This window comes from Pseudophryne corroboree, chromosome 4 (assembly GCF_028390025.1).
Source record: "Pseudophryne corroboree isolate aPseCor3 chromosome 4, aPseCor3.hap2, whole genome shotgun sequence".
Taxonomy (NCBI): domain Eukaryota; kingdom Metazoa; phylum Chordata; class Amphibia; order Anura; family Myobatrachidae; genus Pseudophryne; species Pseudophryne corroboree.
In genome coordinates, this window is record NC_086447.1 from 802,249,494 (window position 1) to 802,266,955 (window position 17,462).

Sequence of the window (17,462 nt, forward strand, 5' to 3'; positions counted from 1 at the left end):
CATGACTATACTGTACTTAAAATCTGCACTGTTACAGTACCTCGAAGACCATGTTTGGGAACCGCCCTATAGGATACTTGCCAATGTGTCAATCATCCCCACTGGAAGATCCAGATAGGAGGTGGAGGATGACGAGGCTTGGCGTTGCAAATCGGACCATCACAGTCGGTACAGTGACTTAATTCAGGTAAGTGAGCAGAATCTCAGGGCCAGGTCTACATTCTAGGGAGAGCTGGAGAACTCTGTGAAACTGGGGAGTCTCCAGACTTCATCATGGGAGAGTTGGCAGGTAAGCTCTATAGTAATATCTACTTTCTTATGAAAATATTAGGAAAGAAAATCTTTAATGGGTAAAATAAGGACAAAAAAAGAAATACATCCATGGTGTAAAACTATATACAGTAGACGTACCATCAAGGATATAAAATATAATATTTTTATTCCTTCACTACCATCATCTCCCTATTTACAGTATGTTTCAATAATTTTAAAGTTTAAATAACTGATCTCTCCAGATCTCCAGATTGTGGATTCTGGCAATAAAGTATATTCCCTATAGTCCCCAAATTCCCTTTTAATTCCCTTTGTTTATTAGCCTTTGTTGCTTGAAAATATTACCATCTGTACTCGCACCTAATGGTCGATAGTACAGTAGGTTTTTTAACACATTGATAGGGTTTGCTCAATTGAATATTAATAAAAAATAATCTACATTCCCACTCCCAACCTGTCTTCCTTCGTTTGGATGAGGTCTATACTAGCTTTGTGACATTTTCTGACTTCAACAGTACACTGTATGATACGGTATGTCTATGTTTACAGTGTTAACACTATTGCTGTAAGTGATGCATGGCCCTCTAATTTAACCTATTATGGAGTAGAAAGTGTCTAGCAATATCTGTATTCACATGTAGTAATGGGGGTCATTCCGAGTTGTTCGCTCGCAAACTGCTTTTAGCAGCTTTGCACACGCTAAGCCGCCGCCTACTGGGAGTGAATCTTAGCTTATCAAAATTGCGAACGAAAGGTTCTCAAAATTGCGAACGAAAGATTAGCAGAATTGCGAATAGACACTTCTTAGCAGTTTCTGAGTAGCTCCAGACTTACTCGGCATCTGCGATCAGTTTAATGCTTGTCGTTCCTGGTTTGACGTCACAAACACACCCAGCGTTCGCCCAGACACTCCTCCGTTTCTCCAGCCACTCCCGCATTTTTCCCAGAAACGGTAGCGTTTTTTCACACACTCCCATAAAACGGCCAGTTTCCACCCAGAAACACCCACTTCCTGTCAATCACATTACGATCACCAGAACGAAGAAAAAACCTCGTAATGCCGTGAGTAAAATTCCTAACTGCATAGCAAATTTACTTGGCGCAGTCGCACTGCGGACATTGCGCATGCGCATTAGCGACTATTCGCTCCGTTGCGAGAAAAAAATAACGAGCGAACAACTCGGAATGACCCCCAATGTGTGAGTCTTTTTATAGCTCCATGAAAACAACAATTAAAACAAAGCCATGTGTGATGTATTTGTTCATATGCCAGGGGTGGAACATTTCTATAATATCCTCTGGGTGTAAACAGATCTCCCAAAATGCTGTTGCTTTCTTTAGATTGGTTAATATAAATAAATATAAAAACAATAATATATATGCAGAGTCCTTATGTAACAAAGTAACAATTATTTTTTGGCTCTGGAAAAACAATGAAGCATGCTTGTCCTAATATAATTTGCCTTGTGAAATATCTTTTGTGACTAAATGGAGAATGGCAGGTCACACATATATATATATATATATACAGTGCCAGGGGCGGATCCAGAAGAAAATGAAAGGGGGGGCACCAAGACAGGGGAACGGTAATAGTTATATTTACATGCACCTAAGGCACGTGTGCTCCCAGATAAGGGGTGTAGTATCACAGGGGGCGTGGCCTCACAGAATACGCCATCAGGTAATGATTGGCTGTAGGAGCGCATCCTGGTTTATTGCCAATGTTTCACCCTGATGAAAAGGCTGATTGTACCATGAAATGTTGGTCACCGGTTTTATTAGTTATGGGAGCCTGGAAGGCACCCCATCACAATATAATTATTATAGTTTTTAGTTGGTGGTGGCAGGTGCAGCATACCTTGTTTTGGGCACTGCAGTGAGACTCAGACTGCAGGACACGAACTGCCCATCTTTGATTAGCAGAAACAGCCAGCTGGATCTCCAACAAGCAGTATAAGACATCTGCAGGACAGCCCTGTCACAATCACACGGGCCGCCTTCTCAAAGCTGAGCTGAGTGTGACTGCACCTAGCATGGTGGTAAAGGAAGTGGAGGAGGAAGTGCTGGGAAACTGTGCGGTGTAGTGAGGGCTAATGAAGCCTTCTGCGCTGTCATAAGTAACAGTCTAACTCAATACTGGCATTTGAACCCCGCGTCTGGGCTGGACTCTGGCCGGCTGGCAGTGGGGGAGGTAGGTTGCAGTGTGAGCAGGGGGAGGCTGGAGCTGCAGCTCCAGCATCCCCATTGGTTACCACACGGACTTGCTGTTAGAGCAGCGGCGGGTCCTAGTGCCTGCCGGCTTTTTTATCAAATCTGACTGACGGAAATAGCAGTAGTGCTGCTGCTGCTGTTCTCCTTTTGAAAAAAAAAGAAGTCAGAAACGACAGGGGGGTGCACGGGCCCAAGTGCCCCCCCCCTGGATCCGCCTATGTACAGTGCATCCGGAAAGTATTCACAGCGCTTCACTTTTTCCACATTTTGTTATGTTACAGCCTTATTCCAAACTGGAATAAATTCATTTTTTCCCTCAAAATTCTACACACAATACCCCATAATGACAAAATGAAAAAAAGTTTTTTTGTGATTTTTACAAATGTATTAAAAATAAAACACTAAGAAATCACATGTGCATCAGTATTCACAGTCTTTGCTCAATAGTTTGTTGATGCATCTTTGGCAGCAATTACAGCCTCAAGTCCTTTTGACAGTCAGGCGACTTGCTGAACTCAAACATGACATTCAAGGAGCAGCTGGCCCTAGGGCCCTTGGCTCAGGCCAGGTCAGTGGAAAATATCACATTTTACAGAACTTTGATTGGCTGGGAACTTTAGTGTCCTGATCTGTCTGCCACTCAAAGAGCAGTTCAGTGAATCATCTGAGAGCGAGACTCGCTACACCCCCAAATCCCTTGGCAGGAGTCCTTGATTGAACTCCTAGGGTTCGTTAGACTCCGCTCCTCTGTCTGACCAGCACTGCTCTTGAATGGCAATAGTGAATGTACTGATCCTACAAATCATGGGAATTACTTGTCAAGCCACTGACAAAGCCATAAGAATTTTAATAGGTAGGGTAGGTTCTTGTCTTCTCTAGCCATTTTGGAATTGTGTAGGAACTCTGCCACCTTTATGACAGTTAAATTAAACAATTCTGCCTCTGCAGGTTGTCTTTCAGGAGTCTCCTTTTCACCCTGTACTACTTTTTCCTGAAATTCCAGTTACCAGTTAAATCTCCACATGAAATATACAAACGTATAGTGCATTCCAATTATATTTTGAAATTACTCCAATGGTTTACTTCCAACAACATGTTTTAATATCAGAACCTGCGACAACCCCTCCTCACATGTTTTTCACTGCCCCATCTACCCCTATTCTGTTACCTAATATAGTTTATTTGTACCTCTCAATCTCAGTACACAATGGGCCTTATTTAGAGGTGGTAACAAATCCAGCAAAAGATTAGACAAACATTACATAAAGTCCCTCCTCAGACATATCCAGAATGCTGCTAGAGCGGTACTCTTGATCCGTTGGCGCTCCCAAGTCCCACCCACAACATGGGACTGGTATCAACGCTTGGACTTCTACATGGTGATGGACGATAATTTCTATGCAGCCCCCAAAAAACACTCAGAATTTGTGGCATTGTGGTTTTGTTGGATTGAATTTAAATCCTCTGATGTATATAAAGCTCTACTTCCATAGGCTTGATTTTTCTGGTGGATTGCAGGATTGATGTGTTTGGTGTGTTTTCTTGTGGTTTATCTGGGGATTGGCTTTTTGACCTACTCTGGCTGACTTGTCATCTGCATGTTTCCTTATCTGCATCTCTCCCATATGCTCCCCATTACACCTCATCTATCTCTTTATTTTTCCTCCCTTCCCTTTTCTTACCTTCCCTTCCTCAATTTATTTTATGCTGTTGTGACTATTGTAACCTTATCAATGCAAAATCCTTTCTTTGAAAATAAAGTATACAAAAGAATAGACAAACATGTTGGGTTTCAAATTACGGAAATTGCATGGGAATTACTGTCTGTAGGATTCATATAATGAAGAGCTATATTTGAGCTACTGTAGGTCATGGTTCTCCACCATCTCTAATTTTGTTTGCCCATTGAAGTTTTTTACCCATGCAATCATCATAGTTTTGCCTGATTACAATATTACCCTTGGCCAGATAAGACAGAGATATATTTGCTGGTGGCCAGCTCCTCCCCAAGACCAGCCACATTACCATAAGGAGCCCAGATCTAGTATAGGCTGGATCCGACAATCCTCCTGCCCCAACACATACTTACCAACATTTTTTTTTACATAAAAAAACCCTATTGGAGGGTTCTGGAGGTAGCAACATTCACCAATGGGTGGGGCATGGTGCCACATTTGTGTCATCGTGGTCCCACCCCTGATGTTTAAAGCCACAATTTGCTTCATTTTTAAATGGGGGGGGGGGGGGGACGGACTAAACTGCGTTGTGGTCAGGGCTGTCTTTGACCCAAGGGCTCCAGGAGTATAAGTGCCCAAGGCTGATAGTTGAGGGTCCCCTTTTTACTGGGGGTACCAGATTTTTTAAAATGGGCTGTGGGGAGCTGGAGATATCCGACTTCAAAGCAGTAGTCCCCATCTGAGCCTGTTACTTGCTTTTCCCAGCTAGATATCTTGGGTTTTGTCTGACTTAGAGTTTTTCTGAGGGTATACTCCAAAAGCTAGAACTCTCTCCTTTGAAGGACACTGACAGCTTGTCTCTACTATGCCCAGATCCAGAGATATCAGACTCCCAGCAGCTAGTCCCTGCTCCAGCTCCACACGCCATGTAGTTTTATATTTTTGTCAGTGGATTGCTCTGGCTCCTGAACTCTGATCCCAAAGTCCCCAGTACGTCCTGGAATGTGGGACTCTTTCGTTTTTACCCCTAAAAAAAATCTAAGCTAAAAAATCTATTTACAGGAACTGTAGATAACTGCTGTCAAGCAAGCTGCCCCCCACCAGAAAATGATGAATATTAAGGCCACTCCACTATCCACCCCTCCCCTGCATATTAAACACCCCCTACCACCCTGGAAGTCATGTCCTGGGGCCCCTTCATTCAGCCCAATGCCCCCTTCTACACTTTAGTGTTCTCCCTCCCACCCCATCTCCCACCACCTGTGTAAAAAAGGAGTAAATAGCAGAAAAGTTTGCTCCATGCCCTGTTTAGAAGATAGATGCTGTTCGGAAGATAGAACACCCCTCTACCACTCGCGGGACATCAAAGCTGCCACCGATAGCACCCCCCACCCCGATCGCTGGAGGATGGGTAGGGGCCCCAGTGTATTGCATTGCCCAGGGGCCTACACTGCTGTTCAGATGGCCCTGATTGTGGTCCCATCCCCTACTGTTCATAGCTGTGATTCGCAGCAATTTACAGTGCGTAGGCAGGACTAGGTCTATGTGATTCAATGTGAATGAAGTCATCCAAACTCTGGGCTGCCAACTTCAGTCAAGAAGGTAGTAGCAACGGCAGACTGGTCAGCTTTGTCGGGTGGCAGGGTTAGCCAGGTGAGGCTGTGTAATGGGCAAGCGGGGCTTTGGCTGGCAGTGATGATGGGCTTGCTGGTGCAGTGATGTAGTTGGAGGGTGGCACAGTTGTGGAATTGCATGCTGCAGTTCCTTCTGGAAAAGGGCATAGGGGGAGTATGGAGCAGCTGCTGGCTGTATCATCTCTCCAGGGAGCAGATGTATTAAGCCTGGAGAAGTGATAAAGCAGTGATAAGTGGAAGGTGATAAAGCACCAGCCAATCGGCTCCTATTTGTCAATTTACATATTGGAGCTGATTGGCTGGTGCGTTATCACCTTGCACTTATCACTGCTTTATCACTTCTTCAGGCTTAATACATCTGCCCCCAGGTGTACTGCAAATCTCATCATGTCTCTAATTGGCATGCAGGGATTCCTACTATTGCAAACATCTGTAGAGTCATAGGATGTATAGGGGGTCATTTCGAGTTGATCGCTCGCTAGCAGTTTTTAGCAGCCATGCAAACGCATTGTCGCCGCCCACTGTGGAGTGTATTTTTGCTTTGCAGGAGTGTGAACGCTTGTGCAGCAGAGCGCCTGCAAAATATTTTTGTGCAAAACAAGACCAGCCCTGTAGTTACTCTTCGTGTGCGTTGATTCTAATGACGGAGGGATGGCTTTTGATGTCACACACCCGCCCAGCGAACGCCCAGTCACGCCTGCATTTTTTCAGCCATGCCTGCATTTTTCTAAGCACTCCCTGAAAATGGTCAGTTGACAACCAGAAACGCCCACTTTATGTCAATCTCCTTGCGGCCGGCTGAGCGATTGGAGTCGTCGCTAGAACCAGTGCAAAACCACAATGGACTTTGTACCCATACGACGTGCGTGCGCATTACGAAGCATACGCATGTGCAGATTAGCCATTTTTTTCACTGATCGCTACGCAGCAAACAACGGAGCTAGCGATGCACTCGGAATGACCCCCCATAATTATAATAATTGCTCCAGTGTAAGGTAGTGGTGAGTGATCCAGGTGCTGCCAGCCTCCGCAGCTGAGACTTCATCGGTATTATCAGGTTATTATGAGGCAACTTCCGTGCTCATGTCTGTTTGGGATTAATGCATTTCTTGTCATTAAATACTGAATTTCACAAGGTGGCAGGGACGTCGGAATGGGGAGGGGGGGCAAGGGGGCAACTCGCTCCCCCCAAATCATGAGAGAGGCGCCATTCACTCGGAACCACGACCCACAACTGAATGCCGCTATCAGCAGCTTCAGCACTGCCTGGGCTGTATTAGCACTGCAGCGGTGCATCCGGCACTGATACTATTACTTCATACAGCAGGCAGCGCTGAAGCTGCCTTCCCTGTGTGCTCTGGCCAGCGCCGGCGTGACGCAAACGCGGGCTTTGCAAGCCGCGTAGACCGCCGGTCAGTGGAGGGCACCGCTGCTCAGTGGAGTGAGTCACCTTCACTCACTGTACAGTGCGCCGGCGCCCGCCCGCCAGATCCCGGCTTCTCCACGGTGATGTGCCTCCTCCGCCCAGCCCTCCTCTCCTGCCTGCCTGTCTGTTTGGCCGGCCTCCGCGGCTCCATGACGACGGTCCTCCTCTGCCCCGCCCTCCACTCCCATGGCTCACACTAGAGACTAGACACAGGTTAGTGGGGTCTGGGGGAATGGAACATAAGGAGATGCTGTGGGACACAAAGGCAAAGAGCTGCAGGAGGGACAGGGAGCTGGGACCATGTCAGAGAAGGTCTCTCTCTCCCCCCCTCCCTTCACTCAATCACCCCCCTCTCTCTCTCTCTCTCTCTCTCTCTCTCTCTCTCTGCCACCCCCACCCCTCTTCCCCCCACCTTCTTTTTTTCTCTCTCCCCTACTGCGTAATGTAACAGACGCTACTGTGCGGTGTAATGTGACGGACGCTACTGTGCGGTGTAATGTGACAGACGCTACTGTGTGGAGTAATGTGACAGACGCTACTGTGCGGTGTAAAGTAACGGACGCTACTGTGCGGTGTAATGTGATGGACGCTACTGTGCGGTGTAATGTGACGGACGCTACTGTGCGGTGTAATGTGACGGACGCTACTGTGCGGTGTAATGTGACAGACGATACTGTGCGGTGTAATGTGACAGACGCTACTGTGCGGTGTAATGTGACGGACGCTACTGTGCGGTGTAATGTGACGGACGCTACTGTGCGGTGTAATGTGACGGACGCTACTGTGCGGTGTAATGTGACGGACGCTACTGTGCGGTGTAATGTGACAGACGCTACTGTGCGGTGTAATGTGACAGACGCTACTGTGCGGTGTAATGTAACAGACGCTACTGTGCGGTGTAATGTGACGGACGTTACTGTGCGGTGTAACATGACAGGCGCTACTGTGCGGTGTAATGTAACGGACACTACTGTGCGGTGTAATGTGACGGACGCTACTGTGCGGTGTAATGTGACAGACGCTACTGTGCGGTGTAATGTGACGGACGTTACTGTGCGGTGTAACATGACAGGCGCTACTGTGCGGTGTAATGTAACGGACGCTACTGTGCGGTGTAATGTAACAGACGCTACTGAGCGGAGTAATGTGACAGACGCTACTGTGCGGTGTAATGTGACGGACGCTACTGTGCGGTGTAATGTGACGGACGCTACTGTGCGGTGTAATATAACAGACACTACTGAGCGGAGTAATGTGACAGACGCTACTGTGCGGTGTAATGTGACGGACGCTACTGTGCGGTGTAATGTGACAGACGCTACTGTGTGGAGTAATGTGACAGACGCTACTGTGCGGTGTAATGTAACGGACGCTACTGTGCGGTGTAATGTGACGGACGCTACTGTGCGGTGTAATGTGACGGACGCTACTGTGCGGTGTAATGTGACAGATGCTACTGTGCGGTGTAATGTGACAGACGCTAGTGTGCGGTGTAATGTGACGGACGTTACTGTGCGGTGTAACATGACAGGCGCTACTGTGCGGTGTAATGTAACGGACGCTACTGTGCGGTGTAATGTAACAGACGCTACTGAGCGGAGTAATGTGACAGACGCTACTGTGCGGTGTAATGTGACGGACACTACTGTGCGGTGTAACATGACAGGCGCTACTGTGCGGTGTGATGTAACGGACGCTACTGTGCGGTGTAATGTAACAGACGCTACTGAGCGGAGTAATGTGACAGACGCTACTGTGCGGTGTAATGTAACGGACGCTACTGTGCGGTGTAATGTAACAGACGCTACTAAGCGGAGTAATGTGACAGACGCTACTGTGCGGTGTAATGTGACAGACGCTACTGTGCGGTGTAATGTAACAGACGCTACTAAGCGGAGTAATGTGACAGACGCTACTGTGCGGTGTAATGTGACAGACGTTACTGTGCGGTGTAACATGACAGGCGCTACTGTGCGGTGTAATGTAACGGACACTACTGTGCGGTGTAATGTAACAGACGCTACTGAGCGGAGTAATGTGACAGACGCTACTGTGCGGTGTAATGTGACGGACACTACTGTGCGGTGTAACATGACAGGCGCTACTGTGCGGTGTAATGTAACGGACACTACTGTGCGGTGTAATGTAACAGACGCTACTGAGCGGAGTAATGTGACAGACGCTACTGTGCGGTGTAATGTGACGGACACTACTGTGCGGTGTAACATGACAGGCGCTACTGTGCGGTGTAATGTAACGGACGCTACTGTGCGGTGTAATGTAACAGACGCTACTGAGCGGAGTAATGTGACAGACGCTACTGTGCGGTGTAATGTGACGGACACTACTGTGCGGTGTAACATGACAGGCGCTACTGTGCGGTGTGATGTAACGGACGCTACTGTGCGGTGTAATGTAACAGACGCTACTGAGCGGAGTAATGTGACAGACGCTACTGTGCGGTGTAATGTAACGGACGCTACTGTGCGGTGTAATGTAACAGACGCTACTAAGCGGAGTAATGTGACAGACGCTACTGTGCGGTGTAATGTGACAGACGCTACTGTGCGGTGTAATGTAACGGACGCTACTGTGCGGTGTAATGTAACAGACGCTACTAAGCGGAGTAATGTGACAGACGCTACTGTGCGGTGTAATGTGACGGACGCTACTGTGCGGTGTAATGTGACGGACGCTACTGTGCGGTGTAATGTGACAGATGCTACTGTGCGGTGTAATGTGACAGACGCTGGTGTGCGGTGTAATGTGACGGACGTTACTGTGCGGTGTAACATGACAGGCGCTACTGTGCGGTGTAATGTAACGGACGCTACTGTGCGGTGTAATGTAACAGACGCTACTGAGCGGAGTAATGTGACAGACGCTACTGTGCGGTGTAATGTGACAGACGCTACTGTGCGGTGTAACATGACAGGCGCTACTGTGCGGTGTGATGTAACGGACGCTACTGTGCGGTGTAATGTAACAGACGCTACTGAGCGGAGTAATGTGACAGACGCTACTGTGCGGTGTAATGTAACGGACGCTACTGTGCGGTGTAATGTAACAGACGCTACTAAGCGGAGTAATGTGACAGACGCTACTGTGCGGTGTAATGTGACAGACGCTACTGTGCGGTGTAATGTAACAGACGCTACTAAGCGGAGTAATGTGACAGACGCTACTGTGCGGTGTAATGTGACAGACGCTACTGTGCGGTGTAACATGACAGGCGCTACTGTGCGGTGTAATGTAACGGACACTACTATGCGGTGTAATGTAACAGACGCTACTGAGCGGAGTAATGTGACAGACGCTACTGTGCGGTGTAATGTGACGGACACTACTGTGCGGTGTAACATGACAGGCGCTACTGTGCGGTGTAATGTAACGGACACTACTGTGCGGTGTAATGTAACAGACGCTACTGAGCGGAGTAATGTGACAGACGCTACTGTGCGGTGTAATGTGACGGACACTACTGTGCGGTGTAACATGACAGGCGCTACTGTGCGGTGTAATGTAACGGACGCTACTGTGCGGTGTAATGTAACAGACGCTACTGAGCGGAGTAATGTGACAGACGCTACTGTGCGGTGTAATGTGACGGACACTACTGTGCGGTGTAACATGACAGGCGCTACTGTGCGGTGTGATGTAACGGACGCTACTGTGCGGTGTAATGTAACAGACGCTACTGAGCGGAGTAATGTGACAGACGCTACTGTGCGGTGTAATGTAACGGATGCTACTGTGCGGTGTAATGTAACAGACGCTACTAAGCGGAGTAATGTGACAGACGCTACTGTGCGGTGTAATGTGACAGACGCTACTGTGCGGTGTAATGTAACGGACGCTACTGTGCGGTGTAATGTAACAGACGCTACTAAGCGGAGTAATGTGACAGACGCTACTGTGCGGTGTAATGTGACAGACGTTACTGTGCAGTGTAACATGACAGGCGCTACTGTGCGGTGTAATGTAACGGACACTACTGTGCGGTGTAATGTAACAGACGCTACTGAGCGGAGTAATGTGACAGACGCTACTGTGCGGTGTAATGTGACGGACACTACTGTGCGGTGTAACATGACAGGCGCTACTGTGCGGTGTATTGTAACGGACACTACTGTGCGGTGTAATGTGACGGACGCTACTGTGCGGTGTAATGTGACAGACGCTACTGTGCGGTGTAATGTAACAGACGCTACTGAGCGGAGTAATGTGACAGACGCTACTGTGTGGTGTAATGTGACGGACACTACTGTGCGGTGTAACATGACAGGCGCTACTGTGCGGTGTTATGTAACGGACACTACTGTGCGGTGTAATGTAACAGACGCTACTGAGCGGAGTAATGTGACAGACGCTACTGTGCGGTGTAATGTGACGGACACTACTGTGCGGTGTAACATGACAGGCGCTACTGTGCGGTGTAATGTAATGGACACTACTGTGCGGTGTAATGTGACGGACGCTACTGTGCGGTGTAATGTGACAGACGCTACTGTGCGGTGTAATGTGACGGACGTTACTGTGCGGTGTAACATGACAGGCGCTACTGTGCGGTGTAATGTAACGGACGCTACTGTGCGGTGTAATGTAACAGACGCTACTGAGCGGAGTAATGTGACAGACGCTACTGTGCGGTGTAATGTGATGGACGCTACTGTGCGGTGTAATGTGACGGACGCTACTGTGCGGTGTAATATAACAGACGCTACTGAGCGGAGTAATGTGACAGACGCTACTGTGCGGTGTAATGTGACGGACGCTACTGTGCGGTGTAATGTGACAGACGCTACTGTGTGGAGTAATGTGACAGACGCTACTGTGCGGTGTAATGTAACGGACGCTACTGTGCGGTGTAATGTGACGGACGCTACTGTGCGGTGTAATGTGACGGACGCTACTGTGCGGTGTAATGTGACAGATGCTACTGTGCGGTGTAATGTGACAGACGCTAGTGTGCGGTGTAATGTGACGGACGTTACTGTGCGGTGTAACATGACAGGCGCTACTGTGCGGTGTAATGTAACGGACGCTACTGTGCGGTGTAATGTAACTGACGCTACTGAGCGGAGTAATGTGACAGACGCTACTGTGCGGTGTAATGTGACGGACACTACTGTGCGGTGTAACATGACAGGCGCTACTGTGCGGTGTGATGTAACGGACGCTACTGTGCGGTGTAATGTAACAGACGCTACTGAGCGGAGTAATGTGACAGACGCTACTGTGCGGTGTAATGTAACGGACGCTACTGTGCGGTGTAATGTAACAGAAGCTACTAAGCGAAGTAATGTGACAGACGCTACTGTGCGGTGTAATGTGACAGACGCTACTGTGCGGTGTAATGTAACGGACGCTACTGTGCGGTGTAATGTAACAGACGCTACTAAGCTGAGTAATGTGACAGACGCTACTGTGCGGTGTAATGTGACAGACGCTACTGTGCGGTGTAATGTGACGGACGTTACTGTGCGGTGTAACATGACAGGCGCTACTGTGCGGTGTAATGTAACGGACACTACTGTGCGGTGTAATGTAACAGACGCTACTGAGCGGAGTAATGTGACAGACGCTACTGTGCGGTGTAATGTGACGGACACTACTGTGCGGTGTAACATGACAGGCGCTACTGTGCGGTGTAATGTAACGGACGCTACTGTGCGGTGTAATGTAACAGACGCTACTGAGCGGAGTAATGTGACAGACGCTACTGTGCGGTGTAATGTAACGGACGCTACTGTGCGGTGTAATGTAACAGACGCTACTGAGCGGAGTAATGTGACAGACGCTACTGTGCGGTGTAATGTGACGGACACTACTGTGCGGTGTAACATGACAGGCGCTACTGTGCGGTGTAATGTAACGGACACTACTGTGCGGTGTAATGTAACAGACGCTACTGAGCGGAGTAATGTGACAGATGCTACTGTGCGGTGTAATGTGACGGACGCTACTGTGCGGTGTAATGTAACAGACGCTACTGAGCGGAGTTATGTGACAGACGCTACTGTGCGGTGTAATGTAACGGACGCTACTGTGCGGTGTAATGTAACAGACGCTACTAAGCGGAGTAATGTGACAGACGCTACTGTGCGGTGTAATGTGACAGACGCTACTGTGCGGTGTAATGTGACGGACGTTACTGTGCGGTGTAACATGACAGGCGCTACTGTGCGGTGTAATGTAACGGACACTACTGTGCGGTGTAATGTGACAGACGCTAGTGTGCGGTGTAATGTGACGGACGTTACTGTGCGGTGTAACATGACAGGCGCTACTGTGCGGTGTAATGTAACGGACGCTACTGTGCGGTGTAATGTAACTGACGCTACTGAGCGGAGTAATGTGACAGACGCTACTGTGCGGTGTAATGTGACGAACACTACTGTGCGGTGTAACATGACAAGCGCTACTGTGCGGTGTGATGTAACGGACGCTACTGTGCGGTGTAATGTAACAGACGCTACTGAGCGGAGTAATGTGACAGACGCTACTGTGCGGTGTCATGTAACGGACGCTACTGTGCGGTGTAATGTAACAGACGCTACTAAGCGGAGTAATGTGACAGACGCTACTGTGCGGTGTAATGTGACAGACGCTACTGTGCGGTGTAATGTAACGGACGCTACTGTGCGGTGTAATGTAACAGACGCTACTAAGCTGAGTAATGTGACAGACGCTACTGTGCGGTGTAATGTGACAGACGCTACTGTGCGGTGTAATGTGACGGACGTTACTGTGCGGTGTAATGTAACAGACGCTACTGAGCGGAGTAATGTGACAGACGCTACTGTGCGGTGTAATGTGACGGACACTACTGTGCGGTGTAATGTAACAGACGCTACTGAGCGGAGTAATGTGACAGACGCTACTGTGCGGTGTAATGTGACGGACACTACTGTGCGGTGTAACATGACAGGCGCTACTGTGCGGTGTAATGTAACGGACACTACTGTGCGGTGTAATGTAACAGACGCTACTGAGCGGAGTAATGTGACAGACGCTACTGTGCGGTGTAATGTGACGGACACTACTGTGCGGTGTAACATGACAGGCGCTACTGTGCGGTGTAATGTAACGGACGCTACTGTGCGGTGTAATGTAACAGACGCTACTGAGCGGAGTAATGTGACAGACGCTACTGTGCGGTGTAATGTAACGGACGCTACTGTGCGGTGTAATGTAACAGACGCTACTGAGCGGAGTAATGTGACAGACGCTACTGTGCGGTGTAATGTGACGGACACTACTGTGCGGTGTAACATGACAGGCGCTACTGTGCGGTGTAATGTAACGGACACTACTGTGCGGTGTAATGTAACAGACGCTACTGAGCGGAGTAATGTGACAGACTCTACTGTGCGGTGTAATGTGACGGACGCTACTGTGCGGTGTAATGTAACAGACGCTACTGAGCGGAGTAATGTGACAGACGCTACTGTGCGGTGTAATGTAACGGACGCTACTGTGCGGTGTAATGTAACAGACGCTACTAAGCGGAGTAATGTGACAGACGCTACTGTGCGGTGTAATGTGACAGACGCTACTGTGCGGTGTAATGTGACGGACGTTACTGTGCGGTGTAACATGACAGGCGCTACTGTGCGGTGTAATGTAACGGACACTACTGTGCGGTGTAATGTAACAGACGCTACTGAGCGGAGTAATGTGACAGACGCTACTGTGCGGTGTAATGTGACGGACACTACTGTGCGGTGTAACATGACAGGCGCTACTGTGCGGTGTAATGTAACGGACACTACTGTGCGGTGTAATGTAACAGACGCTACTGAGCGGAGTAATGTGACAGACGCTACTGTGCGGTGTAATGTGACGGACACTACTGTGCGGTGTAACATGACAGGCGCTACTGTGCGGTGTAATGTAACGGACGCTACTGTGCGGTGTAATGTAACAGACGCTACTGAGCGGAGTAATGTGACAGACGCTACTGTGCGGTGTAATGTAACGGACGCTACTGTGCGGTGTAATGTAACAGACGCTACTGAGCGGAGTAATGTGACAGACGCTACTGTGCGGTGTAATGTGACGGACACTACTGTGCGGTGTAACATGACAGGCGCTACTGTGCGGTGTAATGTAACGGACACTACTGTGCGGTGTAATGTAACAGACGCTACTGAGCGGAGTAATGTGACAGACTCTACTGTGCGGTGTAATGTGACGGACGCTACTGTGCGGTGTAATGTAACAGACGCTACTGAGCGGAGTAATGTGACAGACGCTACTGTGCGGTGTAATGTAACGGACGCTACTGTGCGGTGTAATGTAACAGACGCTACTAAGCGGAGTAATGTGACAGACGCTACTGTGCGGTGTAATGTGACAGACGCTACTGTGCGGTGTAATGTGACGGACGTTACTGTGCGGTGTAACATGACAGGCGCTACTGTGCGGTGTAATGTAACGGACACTACTGTGCGGTGTAATGTAACAGACGCTACTGAGCGGAGTAATGTGACAGACGCTACTGTGCGGTGTAATGTGACGGACACTACTGTGCGGTGTAACATGACAGGCGCTACTGTGCGGTGTAATGTAACGGACACTACTGTGCGGTGTAATGTAACAGACGCTACTGAGCGGAGTAATGTGACAGACGCTACTGTGCGGTGTAATGTGACGGACATTACTGTGCGGTGTAACATGACAGGCGCTACTGTGCGGTGTAATGTAACGGACGCTACTGTGCGGTGTAATGTAACAGACGCTACTGAGCGGAGTAATGTGACAGACGCTACTGTGCGGTGTAATGTAACGGACGCTACTGTGCGGTGTAATGTAACAGACGCTACTGAGCGGAGTAATGTGACAGACGCTACTGTGCGGTGTAATGTGACGGACACTACTGTGCGGTGTAACATGACAGGCGCTACTGTGCGGTGTAATGTAACGGACACTACTGTGCGGTGTAATGTAACAGACGCTACTGAGCGGAGTAATGTGACAGACGCTACTGTGCGGTGTAATGTGACGGACACTACTGTGCGGTGTAACATGACAGGCGCTACTGTGCGGTGTAATGTAACGGACGCTACTGTGCGGTGTAATGTAACAGACGCTACTGAGCGGAGTAATGTGACAGACGCTACTGTGCGGTGTAATGTAACAGACGCTACTGTGCGGTGTAATGTAACAGACGCTACTGAGCGGAGTAATGTGACAGACGCTACTGTGCGGTGTAATGTGACGGACACTACTGTGCGGTGTAACATCCGCTACTGTGAGGTGTAACGTACGCTACTGCGCGGTGTAATGTGATGGATGCTACTGTGCGGTGTAATGTGAGTACCGAATGCTACTGTGCGGTGTAATGTGAGTAACGGATGCTACTGTGCACTGTAATGTGAGTAACGGATGTTACTGTGACGTGTAATGTGAATTGGTACTTTTCTGTGGCCATGCCTCTTCCACATGAAACCATGCCCCTATATATTCCAAAATATATTTTCGCTTACAAAAAAAATTAGGCTCGGGCCGGCCCTGGCTCCGCCAACCCCACCACATTTCCTTAAGTGTCTACTCTCTGCAGAGACGTGCTGCTCGTGACAGCAGAGGTAAGCAGCAACATAGCTGCTGGCTGTGGGGAAGGAGTAGCGAGAGGAGCAAGGAGTAGGAGGAGTCGCTCTATCTAGCAGATGTGTATAATGGTCTGTATTTGGCGTAATGTGTAACTTGTGTAATGGGCTCTACAAGGCGTAATGTGTATAATGGGTAACCAGGCATAATGTGTAACGTGTAATGGGCTCTACCAGGTGTAATATGTATAATAGGCTCTACCCTGCGTAATGTGTACAAGTGGCTCTACCTGGCATAATGTGTATAATGGGCTCTGCCTGGCGTAATGTGTATAATGGGCTCTACCAGGCATAATCATGTGTAACATGTAATGGGCTCTACCAGGCGTAATGTGTAATAGGCTCTTCCAGGCATAATGTGTAACGTGTAATGGGCTCTACCAGGCGTAATGTGTAACATGTAATGGGCTCTACCAGGCGTAATGTGCAATGGGCTCTGCCTTGCGTAATGTGTAATGGGCTCTACCAGGCGTAATGTGTAGCATATGTAATGGGCTCTTCCAGGCGTAATGTGTAACGTGTAATGGGCTCTACCAGGCGAAATGTGTATAACGGGCTGTACCAGGCATAATGTGTATAATGGGCTCTACCTGGCATAATGTGTGTAATGGGCTCTACTAGGTGTAATGTA